This window comes from Ischnura elegans, chromosome 7 (assembly GCF_921293095.1).
Source record: "Ischnura elegans chromosome 7, ioIscEleg1.1, whole genome shotgun sequence".
NCBI classification, from domain to species: Eukaryota; Metazoa; Arthropoda; class Insecta; order Odonata; family Coenagrionidae; genus Ischnura; species Ischnura elegans.
Genome location: NC_060252.1, coordinates 16748391 through 16772307, shown reverse-complemented (window position 1 = coordinate 16772307; position 23917 = coordinate 16748391).

Sequence of the window (23917 nt, the reverse complement as noted above, 5' to 3'; positions counted from 1 at the left end):
TGGCTGTTCCCAAATGTTAACAGACAAAAGACAGATTTACTAGGTGTAGAATGGTACATGAATAAGGAAGTTGCGTATACTATATGCGAAAAATATTCCCAAACTTTTCATGTAAGGAAATTTTTATATCGTTCCTTTTGCTTAAAATAAACCACAAAGACGCACATTGCCATTTTGATTCGGAGTTCTACCTTTCTTTAAGCGATATTAGGCACCTTGTTGTTGCAACACTTGTCAACAGTTTAATATTTAACCTATGTTCCTTGAGTTATCGTTCATCTATCTCAAGTCTCAGTTTCTTACAACCATTGCATCCCTATACCACAACAATGGGGATCAGGTTGGTGAGGTGGAAAGAGTACTTCGGGTTCAAATCCCAGTGTTGGCGTATATATTTCTGTGACTGCCCTAATCCTGTTTGATGCTTGTGGAGAGCAGTTCATGGACAGTACTTCGGTCGCCGGATGGGTTGAACAATCACATGAAATTCGGAGAGATGATTGAATACTATACAAATTTCTCTACGCTTTCTCGTTTGGGAACGTGCTTGTATAACTTAAGCAAGAGAGACTATGAAAAAGATCATAAGCTCAGGATTAGTTCAATGCAGAGGGTTAAATCAGTCATGGTCATTGTTAAAATCCGTGACATATATCGCATTAAAAATCAGAATATTTAATGCTATTTCCTGTCAAACTCTTTTCCAACTTTTCAAATTCCATTTTCACCTGCTTCAGGGTCTTAGAGGAGAATATATTCAAGAGAGCTAAGCCAAGAGAGTAAATATTTTCTTGCTCGTGTCGGAGTTAATAGCTAAGTTATTACTCAGACACTATACGAAAGTGTGCATTCATTTCAAAGAGTGAATATTTCTTTTTGGTGTTTTCTAGACTGTTTTTTTACTTAATGTAAATAAATAAGTAAAATTCGCAGAAAAAATTTTACAATACCTGAAACCAAGTATCGTGCTAGTTGAAGTTGATCAGAGAAAATGTCGATGGGGCACGTTTACACAGTTTGACGTCCTGAAATGCTTATATGGCATTATAGACATGTTTCACGGATGTACGTGAAAACTTGCATTTTTATTTATATTTATTTTATTTATTATCATCGCCCCGAGTAAGTTGAGTAGGTTTCATGATCTTATGTTTCATTGATTCTATGCTTAAATCTACTCTATAATTATATATAAGTAAATTATATTTGTTCTCAGTGGACAAGAGTCCAAGAACAATAAATATCTTCTCTAAATCTAAAATCTAAAAAAACAGCTGATTTAAGGCCTTTTACATCTTAGGAAATAACATGCAACAACGGCTATCACACTCAACCATTCCCTGTGTAGGGGTAACCTACCCAGGCGGGACTCGAACCCGCGACCTTCGGTTTGGTAGGGAGGACTTAACCCCACCGCCACCGAGGCCGGCATGTTACAATTTTATTATGATTAGAGATAATAACATTGCGCAGCATGAGGCTGCATATAATTGCATGGTAAAATATTATTTTTCAAGTAATTTACGAAAGATTACGTCAACATCTTCATTATTTTTAGGCCTGCATACGAGTTGCATCACTACTTGAGTTGCTATTTAATATTTAATTATAATCAGTTGGTACTGATGCTTAAGACTTTGTATGTAATTCATATTTAGGCCTAAATTTTGAATAAGCATAGTCATGTCCCAAACATGGGAAAAGTTTACACACCTGGATAGGACTAAACAAAAATCTTTTTGAGAGACCATTGACGAATTATATTAAATGCACGAAAATGCAATCAAGGTAGGTAAGAGTTGGCGTACTTTTTATTTTGATTATAAAACTTACTTCCGTGTACATGTGCCCCGATCTCCCCGACTAAATCGGTCCTTAGAGCTTAAAACACTGCAAATCATCTAGTTGGTATTTAGCGCGTAACGCCGGTGAATAGTCCGTTTTAACGGTTTTATGACCTAATCACCAGGATGATACTCAAAGTAATTCCCTAATTGGGTACTGTTCTCGGGGATCAGTCCCAAATAAGCGGATACTCATATTATTTAATAGTGTATTCAACCGGAACATACCTAACCCTTTGAGTGCCACGCAACGATATATCGTCGTTTGCAGAATGCGCCAGAAGTGCCAACGACGATATATCGTCGTCTATTATGAAGCCCGCAAAAACAATATTTTTTTCATACAATCAATATTTTTTATTGTGTATAATACCAGAATGGTTTCTTTTTTATCGCGTTGCATTATAATTTGAATTGTTAATTGCAACGAACAACATATTTTTAAATTTATATGACCATATGACGGATGGAAATTTCCGAGGACCATTTTAGGTCTTTACGAAACAGCTTCTTGATGTTGTACTTCATAAGCCACATTGTATGGTCACCTATAATCAATTGACTATCATCTTATACACCCTCTTTTGTAGTTATACCAGTTGTATTATTTTTTGCGAGCACCTATTTCTTTTTAACTTATTTGAAAAATGTTCTCCCCTGCGAAGCGCTTCGCATTCTTTTTCAGAGCGCGAACGATATATGATCGTTACAGGAAGACGCGAGGTTTATATCTCTGCTCAGTTACTTCCAAACAGGTTATTTGTAGATCAATGTGCCATTTCAATCGTGTTTTTGATATTTAGCACCGAAAGAGAGAAGAGAAGATACTATGTAATTGATACCGTGCTATCTCTCGCAGCATGGGTATCGGTCAGCTGGAGCGCTGAGTCGACAATGTGACTCCGATTTCCAACCTCGTTTTCATGGCATCTAAGACAGTAGTAATTGAAATATGATGATGGTGAGCATAAAACAATACATTGTGTGCCGTCTTTTGCTATCTTCTACACAATGACATTACCCCACCTATATAAAGCTCACAGTTCTGTTTGCGTAGCCAGTATTCTTCTGCGACGAGCGGGTTTTTAATCGCATTTTGCCTCCTCGAAATTGAAGTAGCCCATTCATTCAGTAAATGGCGTCAACGTCGAGAAATGAATTTACGCTTGGTGTCGAAGATGACCGACTAGTTGAATATATAAATTCGCTAAGTGATGGTGACGACAACTCTGTGCTAAGTGAGGACAGCGCCCATTCTCGTCGAAACAAGAGTGAAGAGGAACTGACATCAGACTCAGATGAAAGTGTGATATTATTTGCTAAGAAGAGACCGGCAAGAATTGATTATAGTGATGATAGTGACAGTTCTGATGAACTTGAAAGTGGAAGTGAAAGCAGTGATCGTTCTCCTGAATTTGTTGCAGTTCAGGACAATTGTGATTTACCCCAGGCTCCAGGTTTTGAATTCTTGGAAACTCCTGGGCCCAAACGTCTTCCGCCTCAAAATTCTCCTCCAATCGCATACTTCGACCTCTTCTTTACAAGAGCATTCTGGAACTTGGTTGTGAAGGAGACTAACAGGTACGCTGAACAGTTTTTGGCTTCACATGATGGACTGTCACCAAATTCGAGAATGCAGAAATGGCGTCCAGTCACAGTGGAGGAAATGAGGGCTTTTATAGCGGTGTTCATGGAAATGGGTATCACGAGAAGAATATCCATTTTTTCCTACTGGTCTACTAACTCTCGCTTTATCCCTTGGTTTGGAAAGATGTTTTGCAGAAATAGGTTTCAACTGATTCTGATTTTTCCATTTGACAGACAATACGAAACTATTTCCACCTGGTCATAAACTCTACGATCCCTGTGCTAAATTTCTTCCTATTGTTGATCATGCTAACTATATTTTTCGCCACCATTTTACCCCTCATCAGTACCTAAGTATAGATGAGTCATTAGTAGGCACTAAAAATCACTCCCAGCTATTGCAGTATTTGCCTAACAAGCACCATCATAAATGGGGAATAAAATTCTGGATGCTTTGCGATTCTGTGGTGAATTATTGTCTGGCAACTTATTGTTATAAAGGGGCAAAAACCAAAGAAGACAGCAAAAAAATAAAAAAAACACGGCTTAGGGCATGTAGTAGCAAACAATTTACTGATTGCTGGAAACTATTTTTTGAAAGGGTATCATGTTGTAGTGGACAATTTTTTCACAAGTATAGATTTAGCTCGTGATTTGTTCAAAAAAAGAACATTTTAACTGGTACGTTGAGACGTAATAGGAAAGGAATTCCTCAACCCCTCAAAGAAAAATTCAGCGTGGGTGTAAAAAAGTATGTAAAAAGTATGGGAAGGGCTTCTCCTCCTTGGATACCGAGAAAAAAAATCACAGAAAAATCCAGTGTTATTACTTTCAACTAACTCGATAGCCAAAAGCAACTACGTTGTTCGAAAGGGTCAAACATTGCCAAAGGAAAGGCCTTAAATCATTGAGCAGTACAATCGGTATATGGGTGGGATTGGATACTCCGGATATGATGCTTTATGGTTATTTAGATGAGATAAGATCAATGAAATACTGGAAGAAAGCAGTTTTCAATGTAGTTTCTAGAATGGTACTGAATGCCTATATCATCTATAAATCAAGCAATCCTGGAAAAAAATTTCAAGATTGCAATTTATGTCTGAAATAATAGACAGCATTGAGGGTGAATGGTTTCTCGCAAAGAATAATCCAAATCTGTCAACTCCCAGCAAAGTGTCAACGGGAATATGCGGGATAAGGAAATTGCCAGGGAGGAGGGAAAAAGTTTGTGTAGTATGCAGTAGGAAAGATGGCGGCCCCGTCCACAGATCTAGAACAGTTTGTGTTAAATGTGGAAAAGGTCTACATGGACTGTGTGTTTCCTATCATATTTGTGAATAACGTTACATCCATTTATTTCATTTGGAAGTAAGTTTGAAATGTTGAAATTTTTTGTATGAATGTCAACTAACATATGTTTAATAACTTTTAGTGTAACTGAGAATAATTCTTTTGTAATAATTACCGCAAAGTTTTGCCATTATTATCCAGATATCTCTGTCATACAGTTTTCACACGTTTAAGACTCATGGGTGAGAAAATATTCGTATTATAATTTTCTTGATATCTCCTGAATTTTATGCAACTGTCATTGCAAGAATAAAATGTAAAAAAACTGAAAATTAATGCAATTTTCTTTGCGATTATGTGACATTTTTCTAGAAAAACAATGAAATTTTATGTCTACTCTTGTTTTGTTGATGTAGAAAGGATTTTACGTCTCGATTTTTGGGTCAAAAGTGAAAAATTAAATAATTCAATCTCGTAAAATCAAGATTAAGCTAAAACAATAGCGTTTTACCAAGAAAAAATGGGCAATATTTTTTAATTTTTATTTTTAAGAAAGAATTTACTCATAAATACAAAAAGAATTATGCAAAAACAGCCATAAATAAGCAAATTATTAATTTTTAAAAAAAGGCCTACAAAATTAGCAAAATACCCATGGCACTTCTGGGAGTACCCACCAAAAAGCCGATGGCACTCAAAGGGGTAGGATGGTGATCATTCCCGGGGACCTGGTGACAGGAATTCTTCTCGGGTTATCAACAGGGTCAGGTTTTCCATGGTCGACGATTTGATGCTCGACTCGCCCACTTATTTACTCATGCTAAGGAATTGACCGTATTACAAAAGCGATCGAGTTTTCACTTCTTTATATTCCATGATAGAATCATTAATAAACTTTTTCATATTCCTCACAGTATTTATTTTAAAAAATCTACCGGTTTTGATCTTTTCAGGTCATTATCATGAGGTAACATAACCACTTCTGGATAAAACTTGGTTCTTTTACCTCTAGATAATAACCTAAAAAGGTCGAAACCGACGGAATTTTTAATAAATACTGTGTGGAATATAAAAGTTTTTTTCGAATCTATCATTTCACCATTTCACGACGTTAACTCGCGAACCATTGGTTTGATACCTTAGATTCCCATTCTATCGCTGGAAGTTTGATTGAGCAGAGACGACTTATCTCCACAAAAGTTTTACCGAAAAAAAAGTCTATTATTGAATTCCGTAGCATTTGGAATGCAATCCGCTATTCGTCGCAAAATCATATGTTTCGAGCGCTCGGCGGAGTGAGAAATGTAAACGTGGGATTCCGCCCAACTCCATTATCCAATGCCTCTCTCTTTATCTCCCCGGAGAGCTGTCCCTCCTCCTCCCACACAATGGACATCCCTCCCAAATAACCCCCAACTTCCCCGCCTCCCGATCCAAAAAAAATAATACCTCGCTCACCCTCCGAAAATCATTTTTTTTTGTTTAGCAGTCGTGGCTTCACTCGTCCGATGACCATTTGATTAACAGCAACACCGGAACGGAAAAAAATGCGAGCGAAATAATAATTGAAATCTGTGATGCCCGTTCGGTCTTTATTCAAACCTGATATCATTTCGCTGTTGCCATTTTTTTATTTTTTTCGCCCATATCTGCCTCCCCCCCTTTCCCAGCGAGCTGGAGTCCAGATGCAAACACGCTGACATTGTGCGTACACATCACCAGTTCGCGTTTTTGATCGAGGGAGTGGAGAAGGGTGGAGTCGGAGAGGAATAGGGTGAGTGGAAAGAGAATAATAATAATATCGGGTTGATAGCGAGGAAACATGACAATTGCAATGAGAGGTGGTGATAGAAATCGTCTGATCATAAAGGGTAAGAGAATTGCTTGGGGGTGGAAACCAAATATTAAATGATTCTATGGACACATGAAACAAAGGGTGACAGCCTTCGGATGCCCTCATGTAAAATCCTTGAAGTGCTAAGGGTCCCAGGGAAAGGAACTGGCCTCTCTTAACGTGTAATATTCATACGCTTGTCTGGGTGAAATCTAAGAGGGGCGGTCTGGTCAGGTCGGCTGGTCGGCGATCGCCGAGGCCCCCGAGCTTAGGGGGCCCCCCACAACGCTCGCGTCTATCGTGAAGCGTATATCAAGGGTGTAATGAAAAAGACTCAGATTACTTGAGCCAAAGTTTTTTGCAATGTGAAGTTCTACGTTTTTATTATTTGGTCTGCACTGTATGCATTAATTATAAAATTAATAAAATAAAAGAGTCCAAATGTAAAAGAGAACCAAATGCTTTTTGTAAAGAGTTATTCGAAAAGGTTGCACTAGAGATTTATTTTAGATTTATGCGCATTTTTAAGGAAAAAAGTCACAAAATAATAGATAATAGAACCATGATACATTATTAAATTGTATAATCTGTGAAGTTTTCACTGTTCATAGTATTTTTCAATTGTTATTTTTTATCAAATTTTATCTGGTTTTCAAGAGCCAGAATAGCGTCAAAATCTATTTATGGGCATGAAATATCCTAAAATATCCCGGGGGAGTATTCCTGAATGCCACATCATGAGCCCCAGCCGAGGACCCCCAATAATCACCTCAGATCGCCCCTAAACTCTACCCTCAAACCTGCCTCCTGCTCCAATCAACGAGTGAGTGGGTAACGAAACAAAGGTTTTTGGAATAGGGTGGGGTAGGTTTGGGGAAAAAGGGGAAGTTGAGGGGCGTGATATTTCGAGATGGTGTATTTGGGAGGGCGATTTAAGGGATGTTTTTTGGGAATGGTGAAAAGGACAGGGATTAGCACGTAAATCTGAGTGGTTGACAGCGCATTAAGTGAGGATTAAGCCACGCAGTGAGCCATAGAACGACTTAATAATCCCCACTGCATCACATGACGCTTATTGCCCACCTCTTCCCGTCTCCCAAATGGAGCGAACGCGCATGGTGTGTAATATAAGTGATGAAGAGGAATCCATTTAAAGAAATTTATTAGTGATATCACTGCAAAACTATGGTAGACTTCAAAGAGTGCTCCTTCAGCATCAATACTGTTCTGCAAGCGGGTTTACCACGCTCCATACGCTCCCTGGATGAAAACAATTGAAACATCCTTCATAGCATGACAGCAAGCCCTTTTTACAGAATCCATTTTGCTGTCCTTTGAGGGCGGTTTTCACTTCGGGGAAGAGGAAAAGTCTGCCGAGGCAAGATCTGCGCAGTATGTAGGCTAGCAATCATTTCGATGCATTTTTTGTCAGGTACTCGGAGACCTTAATCCATGAATGCTGCCAAAGCACTCTGCATGCATACTCTGAAGAATGCGTTGATTGTTCACTTTCTTTGGCTGTAGGAAGCGAAGATAAATTGTCAGCAAAAGTGGGTTGATACTGGAGGAGCATACGTCAGGGGTTTATAGCGATATCTCTATTTCTATCTTACCTAAATATCACTAAATGAATTTATCCTCATCACTTGAAATACACACCCTTGTATAAATATTCTCATGATAATAGGCCTGGAAAAACGGAATAGTCTCCGAAATTCAAATGATGTGAATATCTGAAGGTATTAAGAATGGGCGAAGTGCATAATCAATTGCCCCGGAGGTGACGTAGGCAAGGGATCTCAAAATACAGATTCACTACTTTAAAATTTGAAAGAAAACAATTACGTGAGCGTTTACTCATAATACAAATTAAACGGATAAATACACTATTGCAAATAACACCTTTTTCAGTTCTTCTGGTACCTAAGCAAGCTCACAATTGTGTTCTTGTAAGTAAGATAACAACCTTTCAACACGCAAAACTTTCTCAATATTTTTTGAGATTGTATAGCAATCTAACCTGAAAGTGAGAATCTTGAATTTAAATAGCGTTCCCCGATAACATACTCGGGATGATCAGCTGAAATGCTTTATGCAGATATGGGCTCTGGGTCCTTGAAGGCCCTGGATATTCCCGCCTGCCGGCCCTTGCCATTCCACCTCTGGTATCAAGGAGGACCTGTTCGTCATTTCCGCAAACGTCAAAGGCGTCATAAGCATCACTCGACGATTTGGAACCGAATGATTCCTATCGTAGTAGAATCTTTATTTTAAGGGTGCGTCGACATTAGAGGTCATTTTGCACCGTACCGTATATTGTGTTGAAATTTTGTGAATATCACTTCATAAACTCGAGAAATCTCGACATTCTTGATTTTCTTAAAATCGAAATATGCCAAAGAAAAATTTATACATAGCGAGCTGTATACTTAGATTTTGTTTAGAACGCCAGTTATTTTCAAAAATGTTATTACTCGACCAAGTCGCTCAGGGTCATCAAAGAGAATGTCGCTTAATCCTCCTACGAGGTCCACCCTATGGCGCCATACCCGATTCAAGTCACACTCCATCAGGAAATGTCTCACAATGATTACGGAGTCACATTCATTGCAATGAGGCGGAATTTTCTCTCCCGTGAAGATAAAAGAGTGAGGTGTGGCGCAGTGTCCCATCTTCAATCGTGTGATGACTACCTCCTTTCTCACAGTATTCCTGACAGAAAATATTAGAAGAGAGAATGGTTCCAATGGTCTTTAGAAGTGTACGTTCTCAAGCCATTCCAAATAGGAATTAATATCTGTGAAACAAATTTTTCGGCTGGCTAGACAACCACCAACCTACCACAATCACACCGCAGACCGACGTATAGATAAGACACATTCTCCTCCCTGATAACGGTTGCCTAGCAAACAGAAAAATCTGTTTCAGAGACAATTAATCCTGTGTCAATTGGCTTCTAAAACTAATTTCACCGCTTAGCAGCTCCACCCTATTGTGTTTACTCCTATAGTAAACCGTCACTTTATTTGACGGCTTCGTCTACACAGAAATAACGAATGCAAGTCTTATCGCTCACACAAGTAACCCACTGCTACTTCCTCGGAGTATCTGTTAAACGATCTGGTATCTGTTGAATGAACTGGAAATGGTTTGAGCAATTTTCAAACTCGACCTTAATTCAAACAGATGGATTACCACTGGTACCAATCTTTTGAAAAGTGTGCTTGGTTCTAAAAGCTGACTGTATTGATTGCTTCAATCACTACCCGGTAAAAGAATTTCATGGTTAACTGTTAAAAAATGAGACCATATTAAGTCCACTTATAATTTGTTATCGATAAGCATGACCAATTTCATTCTCTTGGTCATCATCAGGCAAAACGTCATGTCATCGAACGGGATCTATAATATTGGCCATTGGCTTTTGCATAATTTTAAATAATGATTATTATTTATAATAAAATACTGGAAATTCTTTTAAACTTATTTAATACTATACGTCAATTTACTTCAGTAAATCTGTGGTAATTACCTCGTGTAATAGAAGGAACGAATGATTGGCTAATTATGCATTTTAACAAGCCTGCCACCAATAATTTAAAAAATTAATCGTTAGGCTAATATAAATCCAAGAGAGAGTACAGACTGAAACTTAATACGCGTTATCCAACAAGCATTTTTACACAAAATAGAATAAATTGTGACACGCTCAATGCACAGTGACATAAAATTTTCCTCAGTCATTCCCCTCTACGGGAAAAAAAAGTGTGTAAAAAGACTATTTCTCTTCAGATCGTGACTGTTTTGCCTAATTAAAACTAATGCTAAAAATGTCACGCGGCGTTTCCATCATAGCAATTAACGCCATTGACAATTACTAGAGGGGAATCAATTACGAATGATTTCAAACGAATACTTAATTGGCCGAATTCGTTTTAATGCGCGCAAAATACTTAAATATTCTCTTGCCGAGATCCAGTTATTTTGTAATTCATGACGACGGGGACGAAAATATAAAAAAAAATTGTAACACGCAAGACCAGAATGAAATGAACTTTTGGCGAAGCAAAAACCGCCGAGTGACATTCTGACGTGCATATAAATTCGGAATTTTCGTCGCCATAAAATAAGTGGCACATGTCAAGTCGGATATTCTCGAGCGCCGCACATCACAGGTGACGAGAGCGGAAAAAATTCACCTCGCAAAACATAATCCGCAATTATTTCCTAACGCCAACACTGATTAGGCAGAAGAGTGAGCAGAAGATAGCCAGAAACGTTTCCGATCCGAAGGAGAAGAGCATGGTGAGCGCTTCTATTTACGTCAGCGCCATAAAAATGAAGCTGAAGCCCGAAATGCAGATTTGGTGGGACATTAAAATGGCATCAACACTTGTTTAATAGACATTTATGTGAGAAAAGAGGCATTTTTTGCCATTTATTTGTCATTTATGCCTCGGCTAGCGCTATAGAGATTGTTTTGTATGAATATTGTACACTATGGGTAACTTAAGGCCGTTTTACACGGTACACGGAATTGCGCAGGTTAGAGCTGCATTAATTTCTAAAATGGCGTGGAATTTCGCGAATGCATGAACGAAATTAGAACAGGGGCTATTTTGCCGTCTCGCATCCACGCATTCTCGCATGTGTTCTAGCAATTCACCGCTTTACACGACGCAATTTTGATTGCGCCTTCACACGTACGTCAGGCTGCGCAATTCCGTGAACCGTTTTTCTTTCATCTACAAACATTCAGGGCATAATAGTTCACCTTATTTAGGTTACCATTACATATCGTAGTTTTTTCTTAATAAATACGCTGGCAGTACGATATATTTGCGCATCCTTTCACTATACTATTCTACTTCTCCCGAAAAATTTGACTTCTTTGTTAACATTTGCGTGAATCTCAAATGTAAAAACTTTACATCTGAGATATAAATACCAAAAAATTTCGAATTAGATGTTCAAACAAATTTGTCTGCTTTGTATGCCCGAAAAATGATGGGATGATATTATAGGTTTAAATATAATGAATGACAAAACTGATGGAGCTATAATATTGCACCCCTTTAAGCCTATACTTAGGCGAAAGTGTCGCTGCAGATTTTCCCTTCCGTAACCTAAACCTTAAAAAATTAAAGCTTAAAACCTTGGCCATGGTGCACTTAAAGTTTTCTGAATGCTGCTAAGCATACGGCATTCATAAAGCTAATAACGGATTCGTGCAGTAATCACGATAAATTATTAATTTTAGCGTTTAAGTTGAAAAATAGAATTAAAAGCCCGGTTTTACAGCATTTTGTCATGAATTTGACCCCAAAAATGAATAAATGACAAAATTAATAGTTAAAAGAGTAGCTTGGTGAACTTGTTTAAATAAAAAATCATATGTGAAATTTAAAAAGTTTTTTTTTATGTATAGCGTTATTCTTGCTAGTATGAATGTAATACAGTAAGGGAGCATCCTTGCGATTGTTTTGGGAATGATAATGCATACGCGCAAAAACGTTAACGGGATCCAAACGTTGGCGAAAAACTTCTCAGCACACCCTCAAGCATTTCTATTTTGTAACTTCGCTTGGACTAGAGTTCACTTGAAGTTTTGAATATATCTTAAGCTATGGCTGAATTTAGAGACATTTCTCGTTTTAGCGTTGAAATTGGAAAAATATGTTCTAAAAACCAATATTTTCCCAAGCGATACAACACACATTCATGATGTGTCTACCTGAAAAATAAAGACTTTACGTAATAGCCGCAAATACAGTTCATTCATTATCAAATGTTAGTAGCATACATTACTTCATTTATAAATAAAAGCAACATTTTTAATATGCTATCTAATATATCGAAAGTAGAACCAAAATAAATTATTTAAATAATTTGCAATGTTGCAATTGCAATATTTCCGCAGAAATCAGTGGAAGTACTGCCACGTCTTTTTTAACTAATTTGTTATTTTATTTCAATGTCTTATTTAACTAATGAAATGTCTTATTAAGATATAGCTACAATAATGTTGTAATTCAATGGAAAAATTGCTGTGTCTTATTTTAACTAACATATATTCCATCTTACCGTGCCACATGTCATACAAAATGAATTAACTCGTTTGATACAAGTATATATCGAAGAAATCAGCCGAACAGCAATTCTATCAGTCGCAGAAAGGTCATGGTGTATCTGGGATGGAAAGCTCGACTCGTTGAATTTTCTTTTTAATCTTGGCCACATACATAGAAGCCGAAATAGTACTTCCCTATCCTCATTCCACGGAAAACACACAAAAGAGTTATACCTCTGGATGTGAGGATGAGCACCGAGGGTACTCTGTGACGTTTCATGAAGCCAAAGGCTAAAGAAAAAAAACAACCGAAGGCAGAATAGCGCACTCTAAGTCACCTCTGCCGACAGAAATCTCTCCCAAATGTTGGCCGGCTTTTTGCACGTGTTGGCGTAAATGGCGCAAGTTTGGGACGTATGATGACATTACGGAGCGAACACGGGATAAATATTCATCGTCGGAATGGGCCACTTCCTTTTTACGCCAGATATCCACAGCGATGCCGCAGCCCTTTTTTCATTCTGTTTGCATTTTTCCCCAAGCGATTTGAATTCCATCGTTTATTTCCGGCGGCGTGCGAATCCGCGGACAACTCCGATGCGCCACGAAGCCATGATGCGGAGAGAAACGAATCTCCATAAACAGCCGAAGGTAGAAACACGCGCGGCCCTTTCACAAGTCCTATCTACATTTTATTCATTTTTTTCTATTTGAGAGTGAAGCAGAAAAGGGATGAAGTTGCTAAGTGATTGCTAATAAACCATTTGCAGGTATATAATATCTGTCAGAAGCAAAACGACACTGACTGGATATAGTTATGGTGCTTACAAAACGATTAACATACTGATGAAACAGTGCTAAATCCAGAATACCATTCCAAAATTTGAAATCTTGAGAATGAATAATCCTCTTTTCATAAATAAATGAGCGTAAAATGAATTAAAATTTTCAAAAATATACGTGAGTAATCAATATAGTATGGTACTGTGGTATTATGTCTGCTGTCCTCAATTACAATCACAACTGGTTCTCAGCTATAAATTTAGAATGAATGAGACAGTTGCGGATATAGAAAATACTCATGGGGGGTGCAAAAGATATCTTGAGCTACCTTTACTTATAGTGTAACAAAAAATAAGTTGCAAATCCACATGCAAAGTTTAAGAAGGTTTCATTTCAACTGATTATACAAGTATGAAAGGCAATGCCATCTTATGATATAAAAAAGTTACATTTGTGGTTCTGCAATGCTCGTTAGTGTGGGCGGCACCGCATGGGGGGCGCACGCCCCCTGCAACCTCCATTTATATCCGCCACTGACGTGGGAGCTATGTTTGGATGAAAATACTTTGAAAATGACTAAATATATCGTTATGGCGGATACAGTTAATTAAAAATATTCGCCTGAGTTTTAGAAAAAAGACGTGGAAATAGAGCTAACATTCCAAAATATTTCAGATGGAAAAAGACTCAAATAAAATCATATACTTCAAGTCTTCGTCTATCAGCGTCAAACGACAGGTTGATTGCTTACGGCTGCTTGTGGAACCTTGTTTATTCACGATGTCAGCAGTAAAATCTGAATAATTTCCTTACGAAGTAAACGAAAGCCGGAGAGGAAAGTGAACAGAAAAGAATGGTCTAGCGACTCCTGTCGCCGGATGATTCCCTCCGCGCTGAGATCGTATCTCGACTGCAGCCTTAACAGCGCTTCAAGTCTCACTGATCACAGAGGATAGCTCATGATCACTGTGTAAAGAAAGTTAGAATAAACCGGGAAATTATAAACAAAATGACAACAAGATAAAAACACGCATTTTCCAAAAACAGTACGAAATGCGCTATAAGTTAAAAATAAGCTTTTCATTACTCTAAGAATATAGCTTCAGTGCTGATTAGGTTTTTTTATAAATTGATGTAAAAAGGCCTGATACTTGAGTAAATATTGACATGCAATGTTAATAACTAAACCCAATAAGAACCCACGATTTGTTCTCCAAGTGATAAAAACCTTATATTTAATTTTAGTGCATTCTATACTGTTTTTAGAAAAGCGTGTTTCTTAAAATTATTTACACACGATGTCGTGGAAAAATGAGATGCAGGTAGCACATAATATTAATGTTTCCAGTCGCTATCGTTAAAACACAGACACATAAATGGAAAAACTCACACGGGAAAAATAAAACTAGGAGCTTTCGAAGCAGTGACTTCTTTCTCAGCCTGAGAGTAAATGGGGAACAGGAAAGGAGTACGTTGGAAAAGGGAGAGGGGAGGTTAATGGGGGTAAGGGGTTAGCATGAGATGTTCAAACTAGGGTAGCTATTGGCTTGCAGATGCCAAATGCACGCTTATTCGAGGGTGTGGAGATTGAGGGCGGAGTCAGTGGGGGGAGGGAGGAAATAACTAATATGTACTTTAAAACATTAATTAAAGAGGGAGTCGTGAGACAAAGAATGTGTAGGAACTGGGAGAGATGCGTGGGGGAATGACGGACAGCAGGAGGCGCGGTGATTATTAATTCTGAGGTTGAGGGGAGTGGTTCATTGGCCGACATAGAAAGCGGGGCAGAAGTTGCGATGAAGGAGGTAAATGATATTGGTGGAAGTACAGGTGGTAGAGGGAAATATCGGGAGGCATTTAAGTTTGAGGAGGAAAGAGGCTGGGGGTGGAGAGAATATCTTACAAGTTTAACATCTGGGACGGTTGCACGGAGAGGGTGGGGTGGTGGTGATTGACTGCGATTGTGTGATTATTGAATATTGTATTGTCATTAATAGCAAGCAAAATAGCAAACTTTCTATACGACCTGGCAGGCTAGAAGGGGTTAAAAATCAATTGCAAGATTTCATCGATGAAACAGACAAATAGACAGACGAGGTCAGTTAAGAAAAAGCGTGTAACGAGTTAAATGCATACCAGCAACATCTTGAATTAGAGCAGCTTGTGAGAATCGAAAACTCTGTGAGGGCTGGTAAAAAGATACGTAGATTTACGTCATAAAAGAAAACGTACTTTATTTATAGTTTGTCCAAACAGGGAAGGCGGGTAAGAGATTAAGAAACCTATAGAAGGCCCAACAATGGCCGGGTTGCGGTCGACCGCGTGCGCTAAAGAGCCACGAATCGCACTCCACTCTGAAAAATTATCTGACATCAAAATGGTTGCGAAATAATGTATTTTCCTTTTTTTTATATGCTTCAAACTAAATGTTGCACAACTAGTTAACATAACTCGGTCGTATTTAAACTTTTTTCTTGAAATTACACTCAGAAATCAAAACTTTAATACAAAGATTATAAATTACGCTTACTTTATGCGATGATTTTTCAGAGTGGAGTTAAATTCGTGACTCATTATGACGCACACAGTCGACCAGACCTCAGCTATTGCTGGCCTCTCGAGAGGTGTCTTAATCTCTTATCCGCCTTCTCTGCTTGGGCAGACGTTGCACATGGTGAAACTGAAGGAAATAAAAAAACTGCGACAGGAAAGAAAACACCACATCGCGGCATGCGTTAAAAATGCAAAGCCACGAATAGTTGACCGGGAACTTCGTCGGAAGAGAGCATTACTCTTTACTTTTCACTAAGATCAAGGGTCCCCCTCCACTCAACTTCTAGGATCGAAACTTAACAATGAGCAGCGGAGTTTCGATTAATTTAGTTTAGTTAGTTTCGTTCCCGGGAGTAAAGTTTCGTCCCAGGTCGAAACTCACCTCCTTGGTGATTTTAATTTCGTGCGGGAACGAAACTAAACCTAGGCCTCGCATTTTCGTTTCCCTACAGGTCGAAACGAAACATTTTCGCTTCGTTACACTTGCCATCCCTGGTTGAAACTCGTACATATGGATAAACTTTAAAGCTAATGAATACCGCCTCGTACATTTCACAGCGATATCTTCAATCTCTCGTAATCTTGGCACGATGACGGCTGGCTGGAGCGAAACGATGGCATTTGAAATGGTGTTCGGGCGAGGTGTGGATGTGTAATACATAATATCAGTCGAGCGACTTTCCAAGTGGAGCAAGTGACGTGAGCAGCGATGGGGTCAGAGGTGTCACTCAGCATTCTCAGGGCGACTCGCGGCTTAGGCGAGCCATTAAGATCGGTGTCTGACGCGGGGATAACTACTGTCGCTCGACCGCGACAGGCGTCGGAAAAAATAGAGATATGGCGCGAGATGGCAGAGCGATCGCGTCTCCGTGGAAATGACAACGCGGCCGCGATGGAATATCATGTGACGACAAAAGCGTATCGGCGTTAAAAACTTTTTCAAATATTTTCCTGAATCAATCAAGAAGTGTTTTAAATTAATACCCTTATGAAGTATCCCAGCGACTATTTTCCTAAAAAGGTTTACATAATGTACTTTATGTAATTTTTTCCTAAAAAAAGGGTCTGCTAATTTGTAACGTACTTAAATATATAGAAAAAAGCCTGAAACACCCGTATTGTTCAAATAACGTATTTCATTTATAAAAGGCAGCGTTTTTTATTTAATGAAAGTATTTCCTTCATTCCTACGTCAGCTCAATTTTCGAGATTTCTGTCAAAAAATTAAGATGGATTTATTTTATTTGGTCGTGTTTGAACTTCTGCATATAAGTAACGAGTAAGATCTATAATAAATGACATAAAATTTAATACAACTCAATTACTTGTGCGTTTTTTTTTTAAGTTTCAACAATGTATCGCAAAAAATCAATTTTGGACTTTATTCCGATTTGCTATTTGAGTCCATTATGCGACGTTTGGAAAGTGGGCGTATGGATGGTGAATGATCTCCCACACGCCGAACTTTTGGACCCGGCGTGGAATTCATCCACCTTGGGGAGGGTTGAACACAGCGGGATATGCAAAAGGATCCCCAGTTTCCCAAATTACGGCGGCTGTACTTCGCTTTCAAATCGGGTTTGCATTATACACATTTTTACGCGTTTGTAGCAGCGGCTAATTTTAGCCAACGTTTGCGCATATTACTACCTCACTCCACACTTTGTAGGGATTTTTTTATTCCTGAAAAGAAATGTGTGACTAGCAATCGTTCCATGACACTCAGTCACCACGAGGTCAGGAAAATTACTCGCTTTCCAGGTGTAAGCATGTTATTAAAGCATGAACCAAGTACCAAGCCACTAATTAGAATCCAATATTAAATTCCACGGAAATAAAATTATTTGACAGATCAATGCTTCGAGACACAGAGATTAAAGATGGGTTGGGCAAGTAATAAATTTCAGCGATAATTGTCGGGGTCATGTAACAGGGTATCATCGTTGGGAAAGAGCTTCACAAAGCTTACAGGGAAACAAGGGACGAAGAAGCACATAAATGGTAATGTGAGGTGTGGATATTTGGAATAAAAGGGAGAGCTATTTACACCAACAAAACGCATTACTAAGTACTTGATTCACAATGCACAAAATACAAAAGACTTCTTGCTTCTAAGTATTTCATGATCTCCCGCACTCCTTTCTCACCAGAGGGCAGCCTTATTACTCCATCGGTAAGAGAAATTGCATTATCTAAAAAATGAGACATTGCACACACTCACAAATGGCATGCCAAATTACCTAGCAATGGCCTAACTTATCACTTCCACCTTATTGACGCTCAGTATAAACACAGAGGTATTTCTCAAAGATTTAAGACTAATATACCGGCAATATTTCATTTTCCCTAAGCATTTTTTACGTTCACTTTAAAGCCGGAGGTTAAAAAGAAATTGACAGTAATGAATGATTGAACCCACGACAAAATAGGCGCCGACATAAAGGAATATTTTTCATTGCATCAATTGAATACGTGCTCTCCATCCGTCATCAGCCATACTTTGATTGCATACAGAACCTCTATGGCTTTTACACATAATACAAAAAGTTGTTTCAGAATTAATCTGGTGTAGTTGAAACACACTGGTAAATTAAAATTTATTCGAAATTTTCTAGTTACCAATCTCCTGAAGACTATAAAAATGTATTGAAACCTAAGGATGAGTAAAATGAAAGAATATGTGGAAAAAACTCTTAATTTAGCCTTCATAACGTTCAAGTCGCCGCTACTAAACTGCTGAAGCTATCACCTGTACTAATCTCACGAAAATAACAGAATCTAACACCAGCTCAAAGTTTTATACGTCAAATACTTTACTCAAAATCTATTTCTATGAGCAATGCCGACGTAAGATCTACATTTTAGATCCGTCCCTCAACACAATTATACCTAAGTACCTATGTTTAAACCCAAACTTCCTGGCACTTTTCTGATTTACTTATTCCAAAAATACGAAATTTGTGCACTCTAAATCAGTATACAACTGTCCAGAATAACTTTAAAATTTACATTTTCAGCATAAACATTTTTATCTCTACAACCATGGTTTCGAGAAAGGGGCTGATCTGTGGATAATGCCCTGACGTCGATAACATGGTCTTAGAGAAATAAATTCATGCGGAAAATATAAAGTTTAAAGTAATTAAGTAAACAAATTAGTCTATTCCACATACTTCATTTGATGCACATAGACCGGTTTAAAACTTCTTTCATTTTATAGAGGAAATACAACCCTTTCACTCATGGGGAATAATTAATTTAACTATGTTGAAGGGGTGGGGAAAGGGGAAACCCTCATTCCCCTCTACTATTCCTAGGGAAAAGATTATATTTCCTCTAAAAAAAATGACATGGGGGCTATGAACACAGATCAAGATGTATAAAATAATGTGCGTTGAATAGACAAAGTTAATTACTAATTTGACTATTCACGAGCAAATTCCTCGAAGTCAGCTTGAAGACATAAAATTTAAAATTATCCTAGATGAGTTTTAAGTTACAAAAAGAGACGCCTGAACTATCAATTTTGTTAAGAATCAAACAGCAAATACTTGCTTTGCGTTAAAATGTATTTATTTCATAAAATAAAGGAATAATAATCGTATCACCCACTCGCTGAACTCGTCAAATATCCTTGGGATAAATAAACCCATTCTCCTTTCCACTTCACTGACGAGGATAAACGTGTTTTCGTTTGATGCCATATGAATTACGCGGTCTAAAACTGTCCGAGTGAGCCGGCAAACATTCGGGATCCAGTTACACCGTAAGCCAACCCAGGAGAATACATTTCAGTGCTCGCTTACACTTCATTTTTTTCCGAAAACAGGCTCATCTACACGTAAAATGAAGCCGCTACAAAAAAAAACAACATACACAAAGGATGGCAAAAGTCAAAAGGCATTAAAACGTTCACCGAAATTCATCTCCTAAATCCGAAATGATAATCTTCTGTTTTCGGGATATTTGCTTTTTCGTTTAAGAATCAAAAAGCATCGCTTGGTCGGTGTTTTTAATCCCCTCGTGCGGCAAAAAAAACAGGACGGCAGATATCTTTCTATTCTCGCGGCCTGTTATTTCATCGAAAAAAGTAAAAGAATAATCCTCGGGGGAAAAAATGCGTAAGCATCGTATTTATTTAGCCTCCCTCCCCGGTTCCCTCGGTGACAGAGGCACAAACAACGCGCCCAGCTCCTCCCCCAACAAAGCGTCCGAAGGTCCGGTATCCGCACCTCCGACAATCCCTTCCCATCCCTCACTCCACGTTTTAAAAAATATATATATTTTTTCCACCCCATCCTGACCGAACACCTTTATCATCAAAACGTTAGGTGGGAGGAAAAAGAGGCGGACAATGGCCTCATATCAAACGTTTTATACTCCATGAGCTTTGTAATCGAGACGAGGCGAATGTAATTAAGAGCGTGATGAAGTTTAAAAATAAAAAGAACTGAGGGATAAAATCCAGACGGGCCTTTTGTCGCTCGGCTCCCCAAAAACATCCAGCGCGTCCCTTCGTAATCGCATAGTGACATCGGATACTCCTCTCGATCCCTGGAATTATATGTATTTCCTCACCAAAGTCCCCTCTTCTTGCTCCATGCCCTAGACCCATAACGTATCCAACAGCTCCGACGAACGATTACCAGCAGCTACGGCCCTTCACTATTCAGCCCTTGCCAGGCACATTACTAGGGATGCTTCCTAGGTGGTATGCGGGTTGCTTACACTGGTGACTTTTAGTCAATTATCACGAATCGGAAAACCAGACATTTCATTAAATTAACTTGGTCACAGATCATAAAGACTGCGATCCGAAAATACTAAGTCCTCACCATGAATGAAAAACTTGAAAACGTAATTCCTTAAAGATACTTCTGGGAAAGTCAACGTCTTTAAATACTTAACCACCGCGCATGACTGTAATAAATAGATTTTGAAATCGATGCGCACCAAGTAAATACATGCTTTGAGCATATAGTCTTCTCTCTGTAAAATTTAAGCGTGGGACCTCAGGCCCAAGCAGAGTGATTTATTTTTTTCCTTTTTACTTTGAATGAAAACGTGGGTTTTTAAATAATTTTTTTAATTAATCGTATTTTTCCATATTTTCAGTGGAAGTAAAAACGTGCCATTTTACTTTTATTTTTAACTCTATTTAAAAAAAACTTTTCCTTCAAATTTAACGATTTTTTTTAACAGCGACACTTTTATGATACCTAACTGATCATTGTCTTTTTTTAATAAAATTAAACTTTTGGAACGTTTAGTATCCGCAAATACAAAGGAAACATGAAACCTCTAGCCTCCCCCTCGCCTGGATCACGTACTTTCTCTCCAGCATCCCTGGTCCATCTCTCTCCATCTCCTTGGCTCTTTTTATGCTGGATGAAAAGCGTTTGTGGTTGGACGCAGGGTTCATGAGGATGGGGAGATAAAGGGTTTGGTTGGGATTCCATCACCACCCTCGGGCCGCCCTAGGGAATAGGCTTACAAGGGAAGAGATTGCGGTCATCCCTGGAATTAAAAAAAAGGGAATGTTTTTGGGATCGAACGGAATAGCCCCGGAAATCTATGAGCGGGATTAAAAAAAGCGCTCTCGTGCCTTTTTGAAATGGCAGCTGGGACGAGCGTTTGATACGACCCGGCAATCATTGGACAACAAAATTTACTCTGGATAGCGGATAAACGCCTCTTAAAATAAAAAGGTATCGTTTCGAACGAAAGTATTCCAACGAATGAACGATTATCAGCTACCATTAACCGCATGTCCGCTGGTTTAGATACTCATTCAACAACGGTAAAAAACGTAAAAACAATTTGCATCAATTAAATATTTTGATAAACCCATTGAATATTATTCAAATGAAATTCCTTCAATTTTCTGAGTTATTAAAACTTTTAACTAAAAAATACAAGCAAGAGCATTAGGGAAAAACTGATATCAATACTTAAACGTATATAACATTTCCAAGCCTTTCATCATATTTCAGTGAAGGTTTAGTCAAATTCTAGATCAAATCTAAATTTTATGATGGCTTTTTGGGATGAAAATAGGTAATTTTCTCGTTAATAAGAAGACACCATGGTTACTAATTTTCTTAGATTATGCTCAAGTTATAATTTTAAATGCTTAGCCAAAATAACAAAGCGTTAAATTTGTAGTTCACGTGTGATTACTTCACAGAATTTTCCGACGCTTTCTGGCTCGCATTAATTTTATAATATTCTGATTACCGCCATTCTCTCCGAGCTCCCAAAACGGAGACTAAGGCAACAGGGACAGCTGTACTACCAAGCAACATTACCCCCCAATCAATATGGCGGTAGGCTGCTCCAGTGTAGCCTGTAGTCCACATTGGTATTTATAGATTTATATCTGTATAGGTTCTTTGGGATGAATGCAGAAGAGTAAGGTAATAGGAGAGCGATGATTGGCATGCAATATTAATATCTAAATCTATTCAGTACCCTCACTTTATTCTCCTAGTCATGAAAAGCTCATTTTTTAGTTTTTAGTGCATTTTATGCTGTTTTTGAGAAAAGGCGTGTTTTTAATATGCTTTACTTTATTTTTATTTTCTACTTTTCAATGGCGAATCATGTAATCGATTAGACCATTGGTACTTAAGAAATTTCTGCCAAAAACATAATAACTAACCCCATATATTGAGAAATTTTAAAACCAATTTTCCACATAGAAATTAAGTTATGTAATCAGAGCAAAGTATCTGATTACTGAATATTTTATTGTCTTCAGAAGCAAGGAATTTTGGAAATATTTCAAACCAATCCGACAAAGACCAGAGAATAAAAATCAGTTACAACATTCCATCGATGAAACAGACGAAGCAGATAACGAAAAATCGTGTAAAATCTCTGCGCTAGACTCAAAATCCAGATGATATAGTATGGAAAACCAGTTATTTTTTATCCGTCAATCGATTCTATACTACTAGAATTTATAGAAATAAAACTGAAATATTAGCAGGTCTTGTGGGAGGGAAAGATTCAACCAGCCCACAGCAGCAGTTTCAAAAGCGGGCGGGGACGTCTGCCTTCTCATTTCAGGACAAACATTATCCAGACTAGAATATAGACACCATAGACATTGACCCTGGCGTACAAAACTTGTATGAGGGATCACAGAACGACATACATGCCCCGCAACACACAGAACGAAGCAACTGTCAGACCAATGTCAAGAAAAAACGTTTATGGATATACCAAAGTTTTCCGAATAAACTTCATTTCATTTCAAAAGATATTTCGCTGTTTCATGTAAATTCAAACTAATGGGAAATTCTTTTTGCGAATTAAAAAGTAACACATGAACCAAAACTACATTTTCTAACGATATTGTCGTACAAACTGATGAACATGATTCTCAGATTTACTTGGCTTGTGGCCATATATTTACAATCAAAAATAAAATTTATCCTCGTAAACGTTTTCCCGAAAAATTTAAAGAGGAACGTTTCCGGAAATTTTGAGCATGACACTCAGAATTTTCCGATGGCATGTCTGTTCCGATTGTATATTCACTCACACAGGGCTACTATCAATGATTTCGGTCAACCTGCAAGGCAGAACTCGGCCAACGGACCGTTTAACTCACGAGTGTGAAGACGCTGCCATTGCATTAGAACGCGTGCAAAGAAGAGCTGCCAGGTATGTGAAAGGTTGTTACGTCAGTCTTGTTAGTGTAACTGACCTTTTAGATAAACTCGGATGAGAATCGCTGTTGGACCGTAAATTGAAAAATAGACTAAACCTTTTAGATAAATTCAAGAGCAGTGTCTTTTCTGACGAAGTTAACCATATCTTGCGGACGCCAACGTACTACGGAAGATCAGATCATATAAATAAAATAAGAGAGATAGATTGTAGAACAGACAGGTTCAGAATGCCATTTTTTCCACGATCAATAAGAGATTATAACGGCAGCAAAAG